This window comes from Daphnia magna, linkage group LG2 (genome assembly GCF_020631705.1).
Source record: "Daphnia magna isolate NIES linkage group LG2, ASM2063170v1.1, whole genome shotgun sequence".
In the NCBI taxonomy this organism is placed as follows: Eukaryota; Metazoa; Arthropoda; class Branchiopoda; order Diplostraca; family Daphniidae; genus Daphnia; species Daphnia magna.
In genome coordinates this window covers 10,644,149-10,663,116 of record NC_059183.1, presented here as the reverse complement: position 1 = coordinate 10,663,116, position 18,968 = coordinate 10,644,149, and the positions used below count along the sequence as shown (strand labels likewise).

Sequence of the window (18,968 nt, the reverse complement as noted above, 5' to 3'; positions counted from 1 at the left end):
ACCCCTAAGAACCGGTAACATTACCAGTGGTTCGAATATTTTTGAAGTACCTTTGGTTTGTACGACGAGAACAGAAGATTGGGTCTTCCCAGCCAGCATGGAAGGAAGCATAGAAGCCCCGAACCTTCAAGCGGCGGTGCTGCCATCTGTCAACGTTTTTTCTCAGGACCCAACCAGTAACAGCAGCGGAAAGCACGCCATCAACGAAATCCCGCGGGAGAACACGAGTTTGATAGACATCATTTGTGAATTACTCCAACGCAATGACCGCGCCAGGTTAGTTGCTAAAATGACGGGGGAACAAATTCACAACCTCGTGACCGAAGTGGATAAACAGATGGAAACATCTTCTACCCGATATCCCTATGAATTAATAATAGTAGCTGTAGTATTGAGCATGGGAATCATATTTTTGGGGTATAAATTTTACCTACTTAGTGCGAGGTTGGCTGCTCACAAACAGCACGATGTGGTCAGCCTACCACCCGAAGACCGCGGGAGGGAGGAGTTGGAAATGCAGAACCTGTAAAACAATAATTCACTTTCCCGTAGTTATTATGCACCTATAGTAATAATGTACCATTGCGTCAAACTAAGCCTAAAATGTCCTCTAGCGTAGAAACAAGAGAAAAAGAGTTGTGTTAAAAAAATTTATCGAAATTTCAAAAAAGGAATACCGGATCGCAATCGACAAAGGAAAAAATTATAAGGCTTCAGATTACATATTCTCCCCCCAGAGGTTCAAAACTTCCTGCGCGACCAAGCGGGCTACCAGCCGAGCCTCCACCGTGGAGAACAAAACTTCTGGATGGAAGTCGGAATGTCGTGGGGTTGGATGATAAACATCCTCACCTGGCTCCAGCCACCACAGAAGTCTAGCATAGTTGTGGGAATAAAAATCGCGATACTTCGCCTAGCCAAGATACGTAGTAAAGAAAAAAAAAGAAAAAAAACAAACAAGTTAAAATCATGAGGAAGAAATTTCCTAGAATACAAAGGGAAACATACCTGTAATAGAAGTCCAATTCCCAAACTTCCCCTGAAAACGGTGTAAAATCCAAAAAGGTACCCGTCTCCTTAGCCTCGTTTAGGAGTGTGGCAAACAGCCTTCGATCACTCACGTTGAGGCGACGGTACCGGCTCACAGGATTACGGAAGACAATCTCAGCGAAGCGCACAATAGCAACGTCAAAATACCGCCAATCGGACAATACATCGGAAAGGGTGAACATCTTGGAAGACCTGTATCACACCAAGACTGAAAATGAACTGTGTCAGCAGAAAGGGTGTGCCCGATTTTTATTCAGTTTCAATAACCTTCGTTGATCACAATCATTGGCTATCAGTTCCCTTTTTTACATTGGTGTAATAGTTAGTGTTAACAAGGATAACCTTCATGCTTTATCGTAGGTAGATTAGTAGGTAGATTAGTACAGTCGGGTCGCCTGTCTTGAAGAAGGGGGACCTGTCGTGGGTGAATAAGGGTAAATGTTTATCTCTTCACAGAGATGATTCACCCGCTCATTGAACTACGCTGCGACCGTGGGAATGAATCATTGCAGATAATCAGCGCTAGAAGTAGATACGGAGACATGCGCTCCGGAAGGGGCGTAATTAGCATAGCAGTATAAATACAAGCGTAACATTTGGTAAAAGACGAGTTCCCTGGTTTCCCTAGAGGTCTTCAGATGCTTCTCCAACTTTTGGTAATGGTTATCCCTTTTTGTTCGAGTAAAACCATTGTTTAGATTTAAGTCATCACTTGTTGTATTCATTTGTTCTTGTTCAAATACAACTCGTGTGACAGTATTATACATTCAATAATCAATGGTGCGTGATTTATTTGGTTTTTACTTTTTAATGTAACTGCAAATTTAAAAGAAATAGAGTGTAGGCCTAAATTTAAAACTTGGACGTTCAGTTTCCGTTGTTTTTATTGGTGAAATAAATCAAGACAAGAGATAAGACAACAGTGAAAAAGACTTGTGATGACTGATTTTATCGGTGTTTCAGTCGCGAAATCACCATCTCACCAGTCTTTGACAATCTTGTTGTTCACTTTTAAGAACAGCAACATCTCGAAGTGTATGTCAGTCATTTTCATACGTCTTGTAGAGTAAATCAGACCTCCTTGGCTGAAAAGTCTTTCCACTAATGCAGAAGATGGAAGTGTCACGTTATAGCGTCTTTTAAAAAATTGAAATAAGAATCATTACAACAGTGTAAGTGAAAATCAACATGTTGCTTATAAATTTGTTGGATAATTGGAAAGTCATACAATTTATCCAAGCTGTCACACAAATTGAGGTAGTTATCGATCTCATCATCAGATCGCTTCTTGCTTCTTTTCTTTGTGATTGAAGCAAAAACAATTCTTCCTTCGTTGCTTTTTTGGACTTGGGCCAGATAGAGAAGATGAAGAACCGTCACTGCTGTCATCTGATCTGTAAATGAATTTTCTGTCCATTAATTTTTGGGTTTTATCTATTAAATTCTAGATTTACTTACGAAGAAGACTGTTGTGGAATGCCCTTTAGACGATTATATTCACAAGTTTTTCGCACGTTCAATATCTTCATCTTTCTCTAGCCATGAGAGCTACAGCATGGGATTTGTTATCGTTGCTAGTCGAAGCTCGTTGTCAGTGAACATTTTGTCGAACCTAATTAAATATACAAACATTCTGAATACCACACAACAATTGGTATTATAAAAACCAAAAATTTACCTAAAGTGAATCGTATCCAATAGACGATTTACTAAAGCCTGGCAAAGAGTGATAGAAGTGTCATCCTTAAGAGACATCAACTTCTTTCTCAACACAGTAAAAGTAGGTAATAAATACCCCATTCCAATATGTTTGTCAACCTGTAATATGTCCAATGATTCACACATATATTTCATGACGACAACCTTTTCTTTTTAAAAATTCATTTTCATTTGGAGTAATGAAATCAAGCTTCAGTTCTTCAAACAGCTTCTTCAATGAACGGTTTTTCTTCTTCAATAATCGAACAAAACCGCTTACAGCAGAGTACTCCGAATTCCAACGCGTGTCGTTTCGAATAACGAAGAGTTTACCTAAGTGCCGCATGATAATGTCGGAATTTAAAGAACTGGAACTTTGCCTCTTCCATGTCTTATGAAGTTTCTCGAAAACAGTTGACCTTAATTGTTCGAATAGGTAGTCTTAGATTTTTTTTACTTCGTTTTTCGAAATTAAACTGCGTAGGTGGCAAGCACACCGTCTGTGCACAGGTAGTGTCACATTTTCGTTTGTCAATGGTGTGGCTCCTGAATGGTCATTCAATATCTATCCTGTTTCAAAATATACCGTCCCCTCATCCTCAGAATCATCATCGTAATCTTGATTGTCGTCTTCTTCATAATTCGGGAGCGTAGATGAAGCACACCTTTTTCTTGAAAACATTTAATGAAGTTAGAACCATTATCCGTCGTTGAACCACGCAATTTATCCTGATTTTCATGAATTGATTCGATCAGTTTGGCCAAAACGTCATGCGTGTGACGTCCTTTTATGCGACGGCATGCAAGGCAGGCACTCTTTCGTTTCACGCTGGTCTTGTCAAACCAATGTACTGTTTCACCTAAGTATGAACTTCTACTGCATGTCCATGCCTCAATAGTGGTGGCAGCATCACTGCAATTGAATAATACTTGTTTGAGTTGCTGCTGTCTGCTAGCAAATTCTTTTTCAAGTAACATGGTGTAGAACGTTCGTCCATATGTCTTTAAATGAGGAGCTGCATTAGATATAAATAACTTGAATCCTTAATTTTGAACTTCATGAAGAGGTATTTCATCCATGATTAGGAAATTCAAAGAAAAAAGGAAAAATTGATTAATATCCAGAACAAAAATATTTAACTGTTAATTATTTTTACCAATACGTATTTATCAAAGTCCGATTGTTTGAGAATATGCTGAATAGTTGGAGCACGATCCACAATTGCAATTTTGTTTTTACTAATCATCTCGAAAACAGCCGAATTTCTCTTCTCTAAGTCCGAGTTCATTGTTTGGATCATGTGACTAGTGAAACAACAACAATATAGTATTTGCAATTCCTATAATATTAGTACTAATAGCTTATCAGATAATGGCGCTTTCCATTACACCTTGAATCATTCTTGACTACAAGATACTTTGGTGTCCCATCTTTTTTCTTCTTTAACTTACAGCCTTTGAAGAGGCATTTATACAAACCAGGTTTTTGGTCTGTTGAATCACCCATATATTAAAAAAACTCTGATGGAAGTTCTACTTTACTGTCAGTGATACTATAAATTACAAATATAAAATTTTAGCATTGAAAAATATTTGCAAATCGCTTACAAGTATCTGTACATATAAAACGTGGCATGCACTTTTAAGTTACCTCACATTTCCCCTTGCAGTTTCAACTTGGGCTACATTTGCACTATCATGTTCAGGAAGCTCCTGGTCAGACGTTTCATCCGGCATTGCATTCATTCACGACTTAAGTACAAGGAAATTTATTTCTTCCTAATTTCACAGTTCAAATCGAATTCTAAATGACAGGAAGTGAAGTGATAACTGACAACTGCGTGACAACCGCATTGACAAGTGCGCTTGAAGTCAAAGAAAAGTACAATGACTTCCTGTGGAATGCGCTTGGTAGCGCTAACAAGTTAAAGCGGGAAGATAAGCGTGCACCGCTTATTATTTTTTGAGCGATGCCCCACACAACTCATTTTAGTTGAGTTTTGCGCGCTTAAAAATTGAGCGCGCTCGTGGCAACTCTGGCTTTCGGTAACATAGAGCACGGACAGTGCTTGCACCGACTTTGTTGTCAGTTATAGATGATGTCACGAAGTTTGGGCGATGATTTAACACGATCTAAGATAATTGGACATTTAATGAAGTGCCTAAGAGACGGCTCCTTCAATGACATAAAGAATTCAAAGCAAGGTTTCAAGAGTTACGAAGAAGAAATTATGAAAATTTAAAAAAGATTCACCATAGCATTGTTTCTGACGGCTAGGTGGCATTAATATGCAATTCTTTTAAGAAAACAATGAAAATTTTGAAATTCTTGGAAGAGAAATGATAATTAGTGGGTATTTTGACCGCTAAGTGGCGTAAGCCTTTAATTGAAAGAGAAAACTAAAATTTTCGAAGCGTTTAAAAAGGAGTTGTAATTTTGAACGCTATATGGCGTAGACGTTTGCTTCTTAGAAAAAAATTGTTAAATTTTGAGAAAACCAAAAAAAAGGGAACAGTTTCAAATGGCGCCAGATGGCGAAGGCAGTACGCTCTGATGAAAAATGTTTGAAATTTTAGAAAAGGAAAAAGTTTGCGATTCTGAGCGCCAGATTGCGAAGGCGTTAGTAGATAAGAAATAAATGAGAGAGAGAGAAAGATTTGTAATTCTGAACGCCATATGGCGTTTGCGTTCAGTTAGAGTGAAAATGTGAAAAAGAGAGACGAAGTAGTTGGAATTTTAAACGCTAGATGGCATCCGCTTACTCGAAATTAAAGTATAAGATTAGTATAGATTGTAATTAGAGATAAGTGTTGCTTATCTCTAAATATGTAAGGAAGTCTTTTGTTTTTGTCGAGTGTAATTGTGAAATTACGCTCCAAATATAAATAAAGTAAATGGCAACACTAAATTTAGAATTTTTATTTATTTTGAGAAGAAAAGTCACAAAGGTCTGTAGAGATCGATAAGATCGTCTAGATCTGCATGAATTATGATTATGTATTCCTCTTCTTCTTCTTTCTCTTTCTCTATTTCTCTTCCTCTTTTTCATCTTCTTCTATATTCTCTTCCTCTTCTTTCTCTTTTTCTATATTCTCTTCCTCTTCTTTCTTAACCTGAACCGCTTTCTAAACCTGGATCTTGAACGGGTTGATCACAGGGTCGGATCCGGGTTCGGGTTGTCAAGGATACTCTTGGGCCAGAATTTAGGGCGGGTGTCAGGCGAACTTGGTGGCGTCGGGTCGTCGTGTGGGACGTTCAGCGGGTTGTGCCATATACGTCCACTTCCAAAAATTACCGGTGTGCCGTACTTCTCCTCGATATAGCGCGTGATGGTAGCGTTGTGCCCAAAATTGGGTGGGAGAATTGGTTCGGGATCCTCCTGGAGGGACAACGCAATTAAATTTTTCTTATTTGGGGCTGTAGCGTTTGAAGGCCCGTGGTGTTGCTCGTGTTGCCCACTTGGAGTTGGTGGGGTGTTCCTCCTTCTCCTCCTACTTCGGTTGGCTTGTACCGGATGTCGCCGGAGTACTTAGGAGTTAGGGCCTCCTTTAACTCCGATAGCGGCACATGTTTCACCAGTATTGGCAGGAGGGACTCCAAAGGGGACGTGGTTGTTGCTTGGTCGTCGTGGTTAGCTGCAGCAGCTGCTTCAGCGTGGCGATTGTATTGTTGGATTTTTCGCCGGCCTTCCGGGGTGTTGCGAAACTGCCTCGGGAGTTTGGGCCCTGTCAACGGCTTCTCCAAGCCTGCAGCCCTCCTCTGCGCCCTCTTGATTTTTTCTAAGTCTCAAATTTTTGAATAGTTCTGGAGACCCGAGGTGCTCCGCTACAGCGGAGAATAACCAAGAGAAAAAGAAAAGAAAAATTAATGGGAGGCTTAACCTCCAACAAAAAAATTTTTGAAAGAAAAGAGGAGAAAAAAAAGAGCACGCCAGTAAGCTTATGAATGATATCTACATTATGAACAGTCGGACCTGTGCTCAAGCAATCAATTTTATGAATTGGTATCAGAAAAAGGCTAAACTGGAAAAGTTTCTTTTCATTTTTGACGAAATGGAGGGATTTCACGCATAGCAGTTACCTGATTTACCAGCGACGATGTTCCTTTCTGAAACTACATCATGGAGCTGGAGAGTGTCAGTAAATAGCCTCATCATTTTTACGAAAGAACTGTTGAAAGCGGATTACAGCGAGATTTTGACAACCTGGTTCAATAAAGATCCCGTAGTAGTATGAAGTATGTTTTCCACAGTTTTCCTAGTTATTTTTATTAATACAGGTGAACAGGTGATCAATGAACACCTCTTCAGCCATGTCGGGCTGAACAATATGGCACATGTCCATCACATCATGGTAGTATTCCGTGATGTCTTCGTCTTTTCCTTGGACTCTCATGCGCAGTTTTCTTTCAGTCTGTCGATTCAGGTGTACCGCCATGAACTGCTTCAAGAACAACGTCTTGAGCCCCCACACCTCTTTGGGGTGCGCTGGCTCGTCGTCCCTCGTGGCTACTTGAATCATCTGGTCCTCCCAGTGCTCCGGATGGGCATTTCTCGCCTAAAGCACTACAATCCATTTGTAGGCCGCACCCTCGAGCGACACGTCAATAGCCCTTGCGAGATCGTTGTTGGACTATCGATTGTGACGACCAATCCATTCGAATCGGTCAATTCACTCAATTGCGTTCTCTTTTGACGTGCCTCGGAACTTTTCGCGTGCCTTGTAGTGGAACATTGGGCGTTCCGCCATATCTTCCTCTTCTTCCAAAAACGGGTACCAATCTAGTTCGGGATCCTCCAGAGACTGTTGGCTTGAGGATCTCGCGACGCTGAGTTCAACTCGTCCTCGTCTCACCGCTGCTGCTTCCAGTGGAGTGCTAAACACCCTAGCCTGTAGGCCTTCCCTCGGGCTTCTTCTTTCCCAATCCGCTCTTCACCCTTCCGCCTCGTCGTCCCTCACTTCCAACGGCTGTCCGCTGTCGGTACCTGACGATCGGTTGAAGACCCCAGTGATATCGACTTCAACGCCAACCGTGCGTCTTCCGTCGTCAGCCTTTACCACTCGCGCTGACACCCGCCGCACCTCCTTCTTGTTCCCGGTCACCAACCCCTGCGTTGCGAGTAAATTTGGGTCGTTCGACTTCCTCCGCTGTGAATTCGATACTTGATCGCCTCCGACCGTCTTCACTTCCGCTGACATGGTGACATGGTCTGTGCGTCGATCCTTTCCTGGACAATGGGAACTAGTACCTGCGGGATAAGCGACTCGTGGTTGTCGAACTCTACATGTCGCGTCCACGATCCTTGATCGCGATCGACACCCCTCACTTTCTGTCACTCCTCGTCTCCCGCTCCGGTTTGTGCGTTCATCCTTCTCTTGTACCCTACCTCACGAGCACCCTCACACTGCTCACTTGCAGTTACCGGCTCGTATGCCCATTCCGCCACAGCACACCTTGTTTCCGAATTCCAAGAATCCTGGTTGGTCTGTGCATCCTCGAACTCCTCGCCCTGTGGCTCGGAATCGGAATTGCGACTGGTCTGGAACCTCTCGCGGTAGGGACACCTCTTTGGTCAACCATGTACCTTTCTATCCCAATCCCGTTTAAGATCGTGCTGCTGCCCCTAGAGGAGCCGTCCATAAACGACGTCACACTTTTTTTGACTACTTTAGACCCCCCCCTCCCCCTCGTCACTATTCGTCACAAATGTCTGACTCCCCCTTGAAAATGTCGTCACAACAGCTGACCCCACCCAAAAAAATTTATAAAAAAATAGCTAAAATTAATTTCAAATTTCTTTTTATTTATACTTCCAGATCGAAAACAGATATTAATCCCGCATTAAACAATAATAATTAAAACAAACTACAATGTTATTTTTGATCAATGAATCACATTATTCCTCCTCCCATGGTGACTGGATATGATCATTTATCGATAAAACAGGAAAAGCAGGAGTATTAGCTGATGGTTCTTCAAAAGGAATAGCTATATCAGTCAAATCGAGATCTTGTTCATCAAACCAGTCGACACTTTCTCCATTTTCCTGAATTGCGATTATGACCATTATCTCGCGTTGCCTACGAACCGCTAATCTTGTAGGCCATACTCTTCTAGCGGGCACGGCTGCGACTTGTTTATGTTTTGTCGAATGACTACGCAACATCACAATTGAGGCGAAGTACTGATTGCACGTTTTACATACTCAATCATTCAGTGAAGTTTGCACAGATGGGCAATAAAGATCGTAGGGAATCCGTTTATACTTGTTGGCGGAACGAGGAATCAAGTGATCAATTTTCAAGCTCTGAGCCAAGAACAAAGATGGGGAATTAGTGTGCGAAGACATATCGTTCGGACTTTCTGGAACACGCAGTCCCTCGCTCGTTTGAACGAAAGGGAGTGGTGGGAGTAAGAATCTTTCTTGGACAATGTTGAAATAACTGCTCCGGGGTTTTGAGCAGCACCTAACGTCCGCGCACTTGACTATTTGTGTGAAATATTGACTAGAGCGAATATGAACATCGCACCAATTTTGATCTTTATTCAACAATTCTGCCTCCAGTAGCTCAGAAGTTCCAGGATTGACATACTCGGCAACCATCGGGAAATTATCTTCAACCATTTTTGACCAGATTTCGGCTAATACTGTTCCTGCAAAGGCAAAGTTCTTTTCTTCAAGATCGATGGTTTGACCTCTGTTGTCTAAATGACTTCCAAAGTGATCATGTGGTAAAATCTGACCACTTAATTCTTTGCTTAGAGGGGCCATCTTTCTCTCCACCCGATTAGAAGCGCTTCTGCCCGGTGCGTTGGTAGCTATGAATAAAGCGTCAAGGTCGTGCTTGATGAAATGATGAATGGCAACTTTAATAACTTTATGGTACGGGGGATTTTCGTCTGGCCCACCATCAACAGTGAAGACGAAGATTGGTTTGACGAGACGTTCTACTCCAGATTTTGTTGTAGAATCAAATTCGGGAAGAAGCAATAACTTTTCGAAATCGAAAGCATGGCTAAATGCTGTAGACGAAGAGTGCTTGCCGGATCTAATTGCGATATATGTCGGGCCGGAATAACTAACTGCTTGTCGATCTCCTAATCCATTTGGCTGAATATTTATCCCACCATAGACAGAAGGTATCAGCTTGTGCCTTTCAGCTACAACCCAGTCGTGATCGGGTAGACTGACTCGATATTCGACGTGATTAGCAAGGGACTTTGCTTGTTAGCAGCCGTCAAACCAATTGGGACCCGACACTTGTCGTCTTGGCTGATAAAACAGACTTCATCTGGGACCAACGTCGAAGCCAATTCCTCCAAATGCCTGATTGTGGCTGTGCAAAAGGGGCCATCAATATGCTTTACGTGCTTGTCGTTTTGGGCTCTAATGAGTTTGACTGGTACAGTAGAAACATGCCGCTGGCCTTCGAGAGATGAGCTTCGATTGGGAAGAAGACGAATGTAAAGCCCACTGCGACTGATTTTGAAACCTTCTCTTCTTAATTGATCGGCTAACTGATCCCGTGTTTTAATACTGCGATAAATATCACTTTGTCTTTTTTCGTGAGATGCAGTGCCATGTAAAGCAAGATCGACGATAGCCTTTAATAATAACGGCTGATCGGCTTCTAATCGTGGCCTACCAGGTTGATCTCGAACCTTTAAAGCTTTTTTATTTCTGGATTTTCTTCTAAAATGGCTTCAAACTTTCTTTTTTTTATCATCTCTAGCCTTTTGTGATCTTCTTTGGTCGTCTCTTTTTTTCTTCAATTTCTTTTCTAGTTCAATTTTCTTGAGCTTCTTGGACTTGAATTCTTTTTCTTGCGTTTTGGAAAGTAAACCTTTTTATCCCGTTCATACAAATCAGTTAATTCTGAATTCAAAACATTGATCTCAGTTTGCAGTTGCGATTGCACGATAGCAATTTGGTTACTTTGGTTCAGACTGCTCGTTGGCCCCGAAGGCTTTTCATTAATTGACTTATCAACAACTGCATCATCATCTGGCTCATCGAATTGGTGGGAGTCGGGAAGAAATTCTAAAGGGAGAGAATTGTCTTGCGTTTAGGCAGAAGCTTTGCCCGACTCTTTCCCCCAAAATCCCATAAGTGTACCTTTTTTTTACATGGCAACCGCTTTAAATTGGGCCAACAAGTTATTACATTTTGATGACAAATTGGAATCATTTTTGATTTCATTCCATTTCTTTATTACATATTCTTGGCAATCCTTTCTGGTTTTTGTAGGATTTGCTTTAACATATGCGTCATAAAAAGACTGATACAATTTGTTTTTATCCATTTTATCGATGAAATCGATTTTTTTTGTTTTGGTTGTAGACTAGACCATAGAAAATATACAGCTTGTATAAAAAACAAACTAGTACACGGTATTGAAACTTCGAGAAAACTGAAGATTGAGAAATTAAGTCTGATGAATATGGTACTTTCCCCAAAGAGATGGCGTTAGTGTCGATTGTGCGACGTCCCATTTTTGAAACCCCCTCTACCCCCCTTCATCACACTTCGTCACACTAGCCTTAGCCTAGCCTTAGCCTCCGAAGCAGAGGCGATGATTGAATGTTACCTTAAGATACCTAAAAACCCGTATGGCAGCTTTCCAGTGTTCCAAACCAGGGTTTTGACAATGTTGCGCCAATTGTCCGGCCGTGAAGGCAATATCAAAGCGCACAGTGAGGGCCGCGTACATGAGACACCCCACGAATTCACGGAAAGGAAGATCAGCCATGGTCTGGACATCCGCAGGACTAGATGGGGATGCAAACATTGACAGGCGTGGTGAACCCTTCAGCACCGGAAATGAGATCGGCAGAGCAGCATTGAGCTGAATTTTGGTCAGGATTTTGTCCATAAACTGAGAGATGGAGAGATAAATCTGTCGATTAGCTCGATCGCGAGTGAGCACAATGCCAACAAATAAATCTGCAGGTACCGCGGTGATTTCAAACTTCTGATTGAGGTAAGAAACCATAGCATCAAGGCTCAATGTAGAACTTCCAGCCACTAGGCCATCGTCGACCCAAACAGCAATGATGAGGAAGCTGGTAAGCGTGATGTGGTAAGATAGGGGAGACCGTTCCCACCTTGGACAGGTCCGGGTTTTCCCTATTATGTCCCATCCCTTTAACGCGATCTTTTTTTTTTTTGCAAATCAAGTTTTTCCCTTTCTCTCAACCACTCCCAACGATTTTTGAAAAAAAAAACTGTACAATGGTAATTATAGAAGATGTTGGCATTCTAAATATTTTGTGTTTTTTGCCTGTACCGGGGTTGCATTGGACGGTCGCCTGTCCCACTTTAGACGTGGTTCTAAAATGGTCAAAAGTTGGTTCTTAAATTTCAGAAACAAATGTCAATCATAGCTCTTAATGTAATGAACGATTTAGGTAAGATTAATTTAAGAAAAAATCGCAAGAAAAACAGTTTTCTTATGATAGAAGATTTTGATAAATGAAGTATAGGGGGGGGGGTGGAGCTAAGTAACATCGATAACTGGTTAACCAGAATTTGTGTCAGTTAATGTAATTACATTAACTTATATAGGTTTTGAATGTTGTGATGCTCAGAGAAATAGCCCAGAGAGTGACAACCTTTTTTAAAATACGCCTACTAAATTTAATTGTAAAAAAATTCAACAATTTATAGCAAAACTATGTGTTAGTCTTTCAGCGCGTTGATTTGGCCCCTCACAAAACACTACCACTAATTGTCTAATCTTACCCCTGGTTTTTGTACAATATGACCCCAAAAAAAGAGATTTAAGAAAATTTTTATATCGAATAAACTAGGAGGAATGAAATTTTTTTTCTTTTCAGACTTCATCCTTGAATAAGTCAGCTAGTTACTTAAAATAACTAAACGTAAATAGTATAGTAAAAAATATTAATAAATGTAGCAACAAGAGAAAAAAAATTGTGAATTTTTCGCATACATTCTTATTTCATTCACTACCAGAAATGTAATTGAAATAGGTATTTCAAATTTCTGCACCATGTGCGGAAAGTGAATAGAATCACAATTTAATGAGAAAAACAATTTTATCACGATTTCATCTATTTTTTTGGACACTGTCTAACATGGGAATGGTCTCCCCTACACATGGGTCAGCGGTGCTCTGGACGGGACCATAGTTGATAAGGGCCACATGAAGTGTCTTGTTCCAAATGCGCGACGCCTAGCAAATCCCATATATGAATTTATTCAACCGGAAAACTTCAAGTTCACGGCCAGGCACAACATAGCCCTCGAGTTGAGCAATGCAAAATAACTTTATCAATGAGGCCGTTGAGGAAGGTGGTGGTAACATCGAGTTGAATGAGTTCAAGATCGCGAGCAGCAACAATGCGAGAATGACACAGAGGGAATCATATCGAAAACGGGAGCAAACGATTCCTGATAGTCGACTCCTTTCACCTGGCAGTAGCTTTTAGCGAAAAAATTACAAGGTAATCCAAGTTTGTCCGTTTTCAATTAAAAATCCCAGCCACTGGGAACTCAAGTTCGACCAGGAGGGAGGGGCACAAGGGTCCATGTCTGATTCTTGATGTGGGCCGCCATTTCATGATCTGTAGCCGGGCGCCATAACTCACTCTCAGCTCCACTCATGGCTTCGGTGAACGTTTTCGGTTCGTAGAACAAAGAAGTGGCCTTAAAAGTCATGGAGATGAAAGTCGACATGGATAAAGAAGGCGAATGAAGAACTGCGCACGCACCTTTTATTTCTATAGGGAATAGTTTCTTAGGGACCAAACCACGAAGAGATTTCTGAACCGGTAGGGCAACAGGACGATCCATCTGTGGAGGAATGACAGGAGTATTTATGGGTACAGGTATAGAACTCTCATCTGGGGTTCCAACATCGGCCATAGGTATATTTGGTGTCGGAGGTGGAGTTGGAACGCCCAAGAGAGACACCGACCAAAATGGATAGTTTTCATAGACTTTGATATGTCCTGATAGGTGGGTGCGTCCAGTTGCTTCAACGAACACACGAATTGCCTTCTGTTCCTCACTTTCACCAACATAGATGCCTTTTGTCGCCTTAGGGTCGAGTTTCTGACACAGAACATTAGGCGTAAAGAAATAGGCCACCGATCCAAAAACGCGAAGGTTCGAAATGTCGGGTGATTTTCCGAAACACCGCTGATACAGAGTAAGAGTTTCAGATTTCGATTATGTCCGGTTCAAAACATACACAGAGTAGTTGATTGCCTCAGCCCACAATTTCAGCGGAATTTCTTTTGCATGCCGATGCCCGATGCCTAGCCAATTCGACTGTTGACCAATGATCCCGTTCAACTATGCCTTTTGGTTCGGGGGTATTGTCGCGGGGGGACAATAGCAGATGTTCGTATCTCTTCCTAGAGACGCTACAGCCGACGCTGTAGTTACGAATGTTACTTGTGGTTATGTCATCGGGCATTACTCTTTAATAAGTAGAAATTCCAGAATAGAATAAAAAAGTACATTAGAGTCGGGTAACCTTAGGGAAAGGGCGTATTTTCAAGGCTAGTATAAAACCCACTATTTTCTCCCTCATTCCTCTCTTCTTCCGCTAGACTTGTAGACGTTCGGTAAAGTGTAACTCTTTCATTTCTTGTATTCCGCGTATTCTTTTTTCTGTGTCAAGTAAATACAGTGTGTTAAGGTCCAGGGTGACAGTATTTACGTAGTGCTAGTTTGTAGTTGTATCCCCAACGAAGTCAATTGAGTTTTCAGATAGTTGTTGATGTATTCTGTTCTACCATCTCATCGAAGAAGTTGGACACGGCAGCCAGTGGCGGTGAACAGTCTTAATAAAATCGAGAAACAGTCAGCTGTCTCTGATTTATGTTTGAGAAAGTACACAGTCATATACTTGCTGTACACGTCCTTAAAAAGAACTTAAAAACATGCACCTCCAATCGAATCAACTTACATAGGGCCAACGAGGTCTGATACTATACACTCTCCGACATTCTGGTAGATAGTGTTGCTGTTGGTTAAGGGTAGCTTGTGCATTTTCCCCATTTCACAGCCATGACAGCATGTGTTCAACTTTGTAGATCCTGGTGTAATAAGCATTCCCATGACTCCGATTCCAGGAGTCAAACGTTGTATGGCTCTTTTATTTGCATGACCAAGGCGTTCGTGCCATATATTAAGAGTAGTTTGACTGGTGGAGGCTGCCAAAGGTGACTCTGAATGAGTGATGACAGCTGCATCTACCTTTTAGAGCGTTTCACTAGATCGTGACGCAGTCATGATGATTGTGCTATCTTGCTCAACAGTTGCATTCAGACCACTGAAGGAAATTGTGTAACCACAGATTGAAAGGCAAGCAATCGAAATCAGAGTCACCCCCAAACCAGGAACGCATAGGACATTTTTCAATTCTCTATTGACGTTTACTCCTTTTACACTGGTAGTCAACTTGATGGTTTCCATTCCAACAGCATGAAGAAGTTAACCCCCAATGCCATTAATCGGCCAACTACCAGGTGTGATGTCACTCAGTTCCACGAAGTATGAACGTTCTCCACTCATGTCTCTAGATGCTCCAGAGTCTAGAACAATAGCATCAGCCTCAATAGCTGACAAACAGCAATCGGAAATGAGGGAGAAATCCACTCGTCGCTGAGAGTCACTCCCTTCTCCATCGTTATTGGGTCTTTTAGTCAGAGAGGGTTGCTTCTCTCCTTGGTTAGCAATGCGAAGTCGACATACAAATTCGTAGTATCTTTTTTTCCCACAATAGGTACACTTTGCATTGTTTCTATTAAACGAATCTCGTGGGGGACCCCTACCACGACTGCAACCACCTCGAAGCCTACGATTCAAAGATCCTCTTTGACTCCCAAATCCTTGAAGAGCATTGATCATGATTTCATTTGATGGGATGTGGTTTCCCTCTTCTTCCACTCTTTTCACTTCAATGTCTTTGCTCTGAAACAATTCTAGCTCGCAGGGCATCCATAGTTCTTTCGTTGTTTGGTACATTATCACACGATGATGAGAGAAATCCAAATCTTGCAGGAAGACTGCAAATGATCGTGGTAATTAAGTCATGTTCAGTGATGTTCACACCTAGATCGTTAAGTTCCGCAGCAATCGATTCTAGTGCGAAGATGTGGATCATTATGTCTTGACTGGGTGTCGGTCGAAGATTGAGAAAATCTCTGTGCAAAAGATGTTTATTATCAGCTGCACGCTGTAAAAACTGTGTCTTCAATCTAGTCCACATTTCGTTGCTAGTTCTGCTGTTAAGTAGCACGAGTTTTCTAACTTCGTCACAGCTATTAAAGATGAGGAACCTTCCATAGCAATCTCTCATTTTCCATTCATCTATCTCGTCACCATTGACAAGCATAGGATTTCCTACATTTTCATCGAACTGTGAGTAGATGCTCACCCTACAAATATCGACCAACAACAATGTAGAATTTAGAATATTTTATTCTCTTCCAATGTAACATGAATTGGGTGTAATACCTCAACGATGTTTCAAGTTCTTAAGATAGAACATCATCTCCATGTTGTGTTTCCAGGTAGTAAAGTCTTTACCATCGAACTTTCTGGTGTGTTCAATCACCTCTAATGAAAAGTTAGCAGCCATTCTAGAGTATGATTTTATTAAATAAAATCGTCGACTGGGCCCATAACCTGTTGGAGTTTATGCAGCAACTTGTCAGTTCTTTCTAGCGGCATTATACATAAGTTAATACTTATTGATAGATTGTATTGAATCCTTACGTTTTATACAGATGAAATGTTTTATGGTTTCGACACTAGAACAATACAATGACTGTCGAGCATCGTACTGAACTCGATACTCCGCTCGACTCTCCCTAGTCCAGCGTCCTTTTCTTTTCCTCTTCGTCGTCGAGCCGACGATCCCAGGACGTTCGTCCTTTTCCTCGGTCCCATAACACCCAACCGATACCGTGAACAAATCCTAAACGACCATATAACAAACCACCGACACAACTTACGAAGGCGTTATGAAGAAAAAAATTACCAAATCCTCACATTTTCTCCACAGATGCAAACACTACTACTCATTCTTTGCTTCCTTCATTCACTTAACCCTACTTACCCTATCTACGCATCCATCTGTGATTGTAATAACGTGAATATTCGAGGAATCCTGGACATTGAATCGCCTTACTACTGTGACAACGGGAAAGCTGAAATGCAACACTAACTGAAAATACCGAGTGCCTACACTTTGGTGACTACGATGAAACCAAGAGCTACTTGGAAAGGATGGACATGCAGACAATGGACTAAAACGAAGAAAATAACTAGATCATTCTGGATTGGATCCTTCGACACAGTATATTGTGAGGAAGGAAACCAACGATGAATTGCAGAGAGATCGGAACTGTGTATTTGAACTGTTCAAGCGAACGAACTAAAGACAACTACCAGGAAAACGCGCCTTTCCAATCGAGTACGTCCCTATTTAAGGGAACGGACGTCTAGGGGACGCGGGAAGTATGGTACCGAGATGGTCACGTAGATAATTTCCATGTGACCTTCGGGGGTAAAGGGTTACCAGGAGAAACTAGGCACGCTTATGCGTGGGTCTACAGATGGTCAAGTAGATAGTTCTACTTGACCTTAACAGAGTGAAAGCGGAAGGGTAAAGCTCGGTGGGGACGTTCCACGAGGAAGTCGTTAGCACGTGAATGCCCTTTCCCTCCTCGTGACAATATTCAAAAGAAACACATCTAAAAACCCCTCTGAAATGCTGGCGGATGGTCAACGAAAAAAACTGCGACAAAAATAACATGCAGGTTGGACAAACAGGACTCAGCTTTACAGCTACTCCTACAAGTGAAAGTAAGTGGTACGCCATGAAGAAGTATCACACCCTCAACTGTGTGGCGGAAACGACACGCTCACCGTTCCTGTCACTTTCCTCACTGCTTCGCCCCCACTGCTCGTTTCAATGTGGATTGCTCCGAGCCCCACTGTCGGTGGATCACTGGCCAACAAATTATTATATATTATTATTATTTATTAAACAAATTTTTAACCCTCGAAACAGCTTCAGTAAATATCTTCCCATGATAAAATCCGGTCCAAAAGTCTTCAAGACCAAGACTTCTCCCTCCACTGACGCACTTTTATTCGTTAATGTTGGAGAAACCTTTCCCCTCGGACTTATCGGCTGTTCATCCGCAGTCACAACCATGGTATAAAGGTGCAGCCAGCTGCAGGTCCCACTTGGTGGAGCGAGCTGGAAACAAAATGTTTTGATCGCCGTGCCCGTCCCGGGCCCGACAAAAAATTTTTAAAAAATGGGAAGAGATCGATTTATAAAGCTTCGATCTCAAAACTAATAATGAACACAACCATTTATTAACCATTAAGAATGATTTTAAAAAATATAATTTATTATATTTTTTAATATTTTTATAAAACCCAATAAAAATACTAAAACTCTTGAAGATCATTAAGAATGATTTTTTAAAATATAATTTATTATGTTTTTTTAATATTTTTATAAAACCCAATAAAAATACTCAAAACTTGCTCCAAAAACCCAAAGTTTCGAATTCAAAAAATGGGAAAAGATCGATTGAAAAAAACAACCCGATCTTTTGCGTTCAATGATTTTTTGGGAAATTTCATTGCGGCAGATGTCAGTGTATCGTATTTGGGTATTAAAATAAAATTATTTTAAAATAAAATACTTAAAATACGTATTTTATTCGGTATTTGTATTTGGGCTGTTTCTTATTTAAAGTATTTGTATTTGTATTGGTCGTTTACGCTGAAAGTGAATAAAATACAAATACAAATACAAAATACTTTTTTTTCAAAGATTTGAAGTTTGTAAATTGGCAACAGTGTATGAATCGAAAGTAACTCAACTCCATCTCGTTCAGGGACCTGAACGCTGTCAGGCAAAACATGACGACAACTCCTGATAGGGTTCAGGTCCCTGGCCACAATTTGCAGCAAGAGATAGGTAGCTCAATTCGCTTTACTAGCGCAACTTGCCTTTCGCATTCAGTTGCAACTCCATCTCGTTCAGGGACCTGACCACCCTGAGCAAAAAACACAAAACCCCGAGCCGTTATTTTTTTGTTTTGTGTTTGTTATTATTTATGATTATTGTTTATTTTTCTTTCTGTTTCCTTTCCGTAATACAATGCCTTTTAACCTTATAATTTTGTTTTCATTTATTAGAATATTACTTAATTAATT

General features: G+C 41.1%; 1 long non-coding RNA gene across 2 annotated transcripts; it reads right to left on the bottom strand.

Moving 5' to 3' along the window:
* Positions 1 to 15,104: 15,104 nt before the first annotated feature.
* LOC123470143 lies at positions 15,105 to 17,074 on the bottom strand. Of its 2 annotated transcripts, XR_006643654.1 has the most exons (4): positions 16,846 to 17,074; positions 16,503 to 16,704; positions 16,242 to 16,412; positions 15,105 to 16,162 (listed from the first exon to the last, which is right to left on the bottom strand). It is a non-coding gene; the product is annotated as an uncharacterized LOC123470143 (long non-coding RNA). The 2 variants fall into 2 exon arrangements; XR_006643655.1 differs by having other exon boundaries at positions 16,503 to 17,074.
* Between the last annotated feature and the right edge of the window lie 1,894 nt (positions 17,075 to 18,968).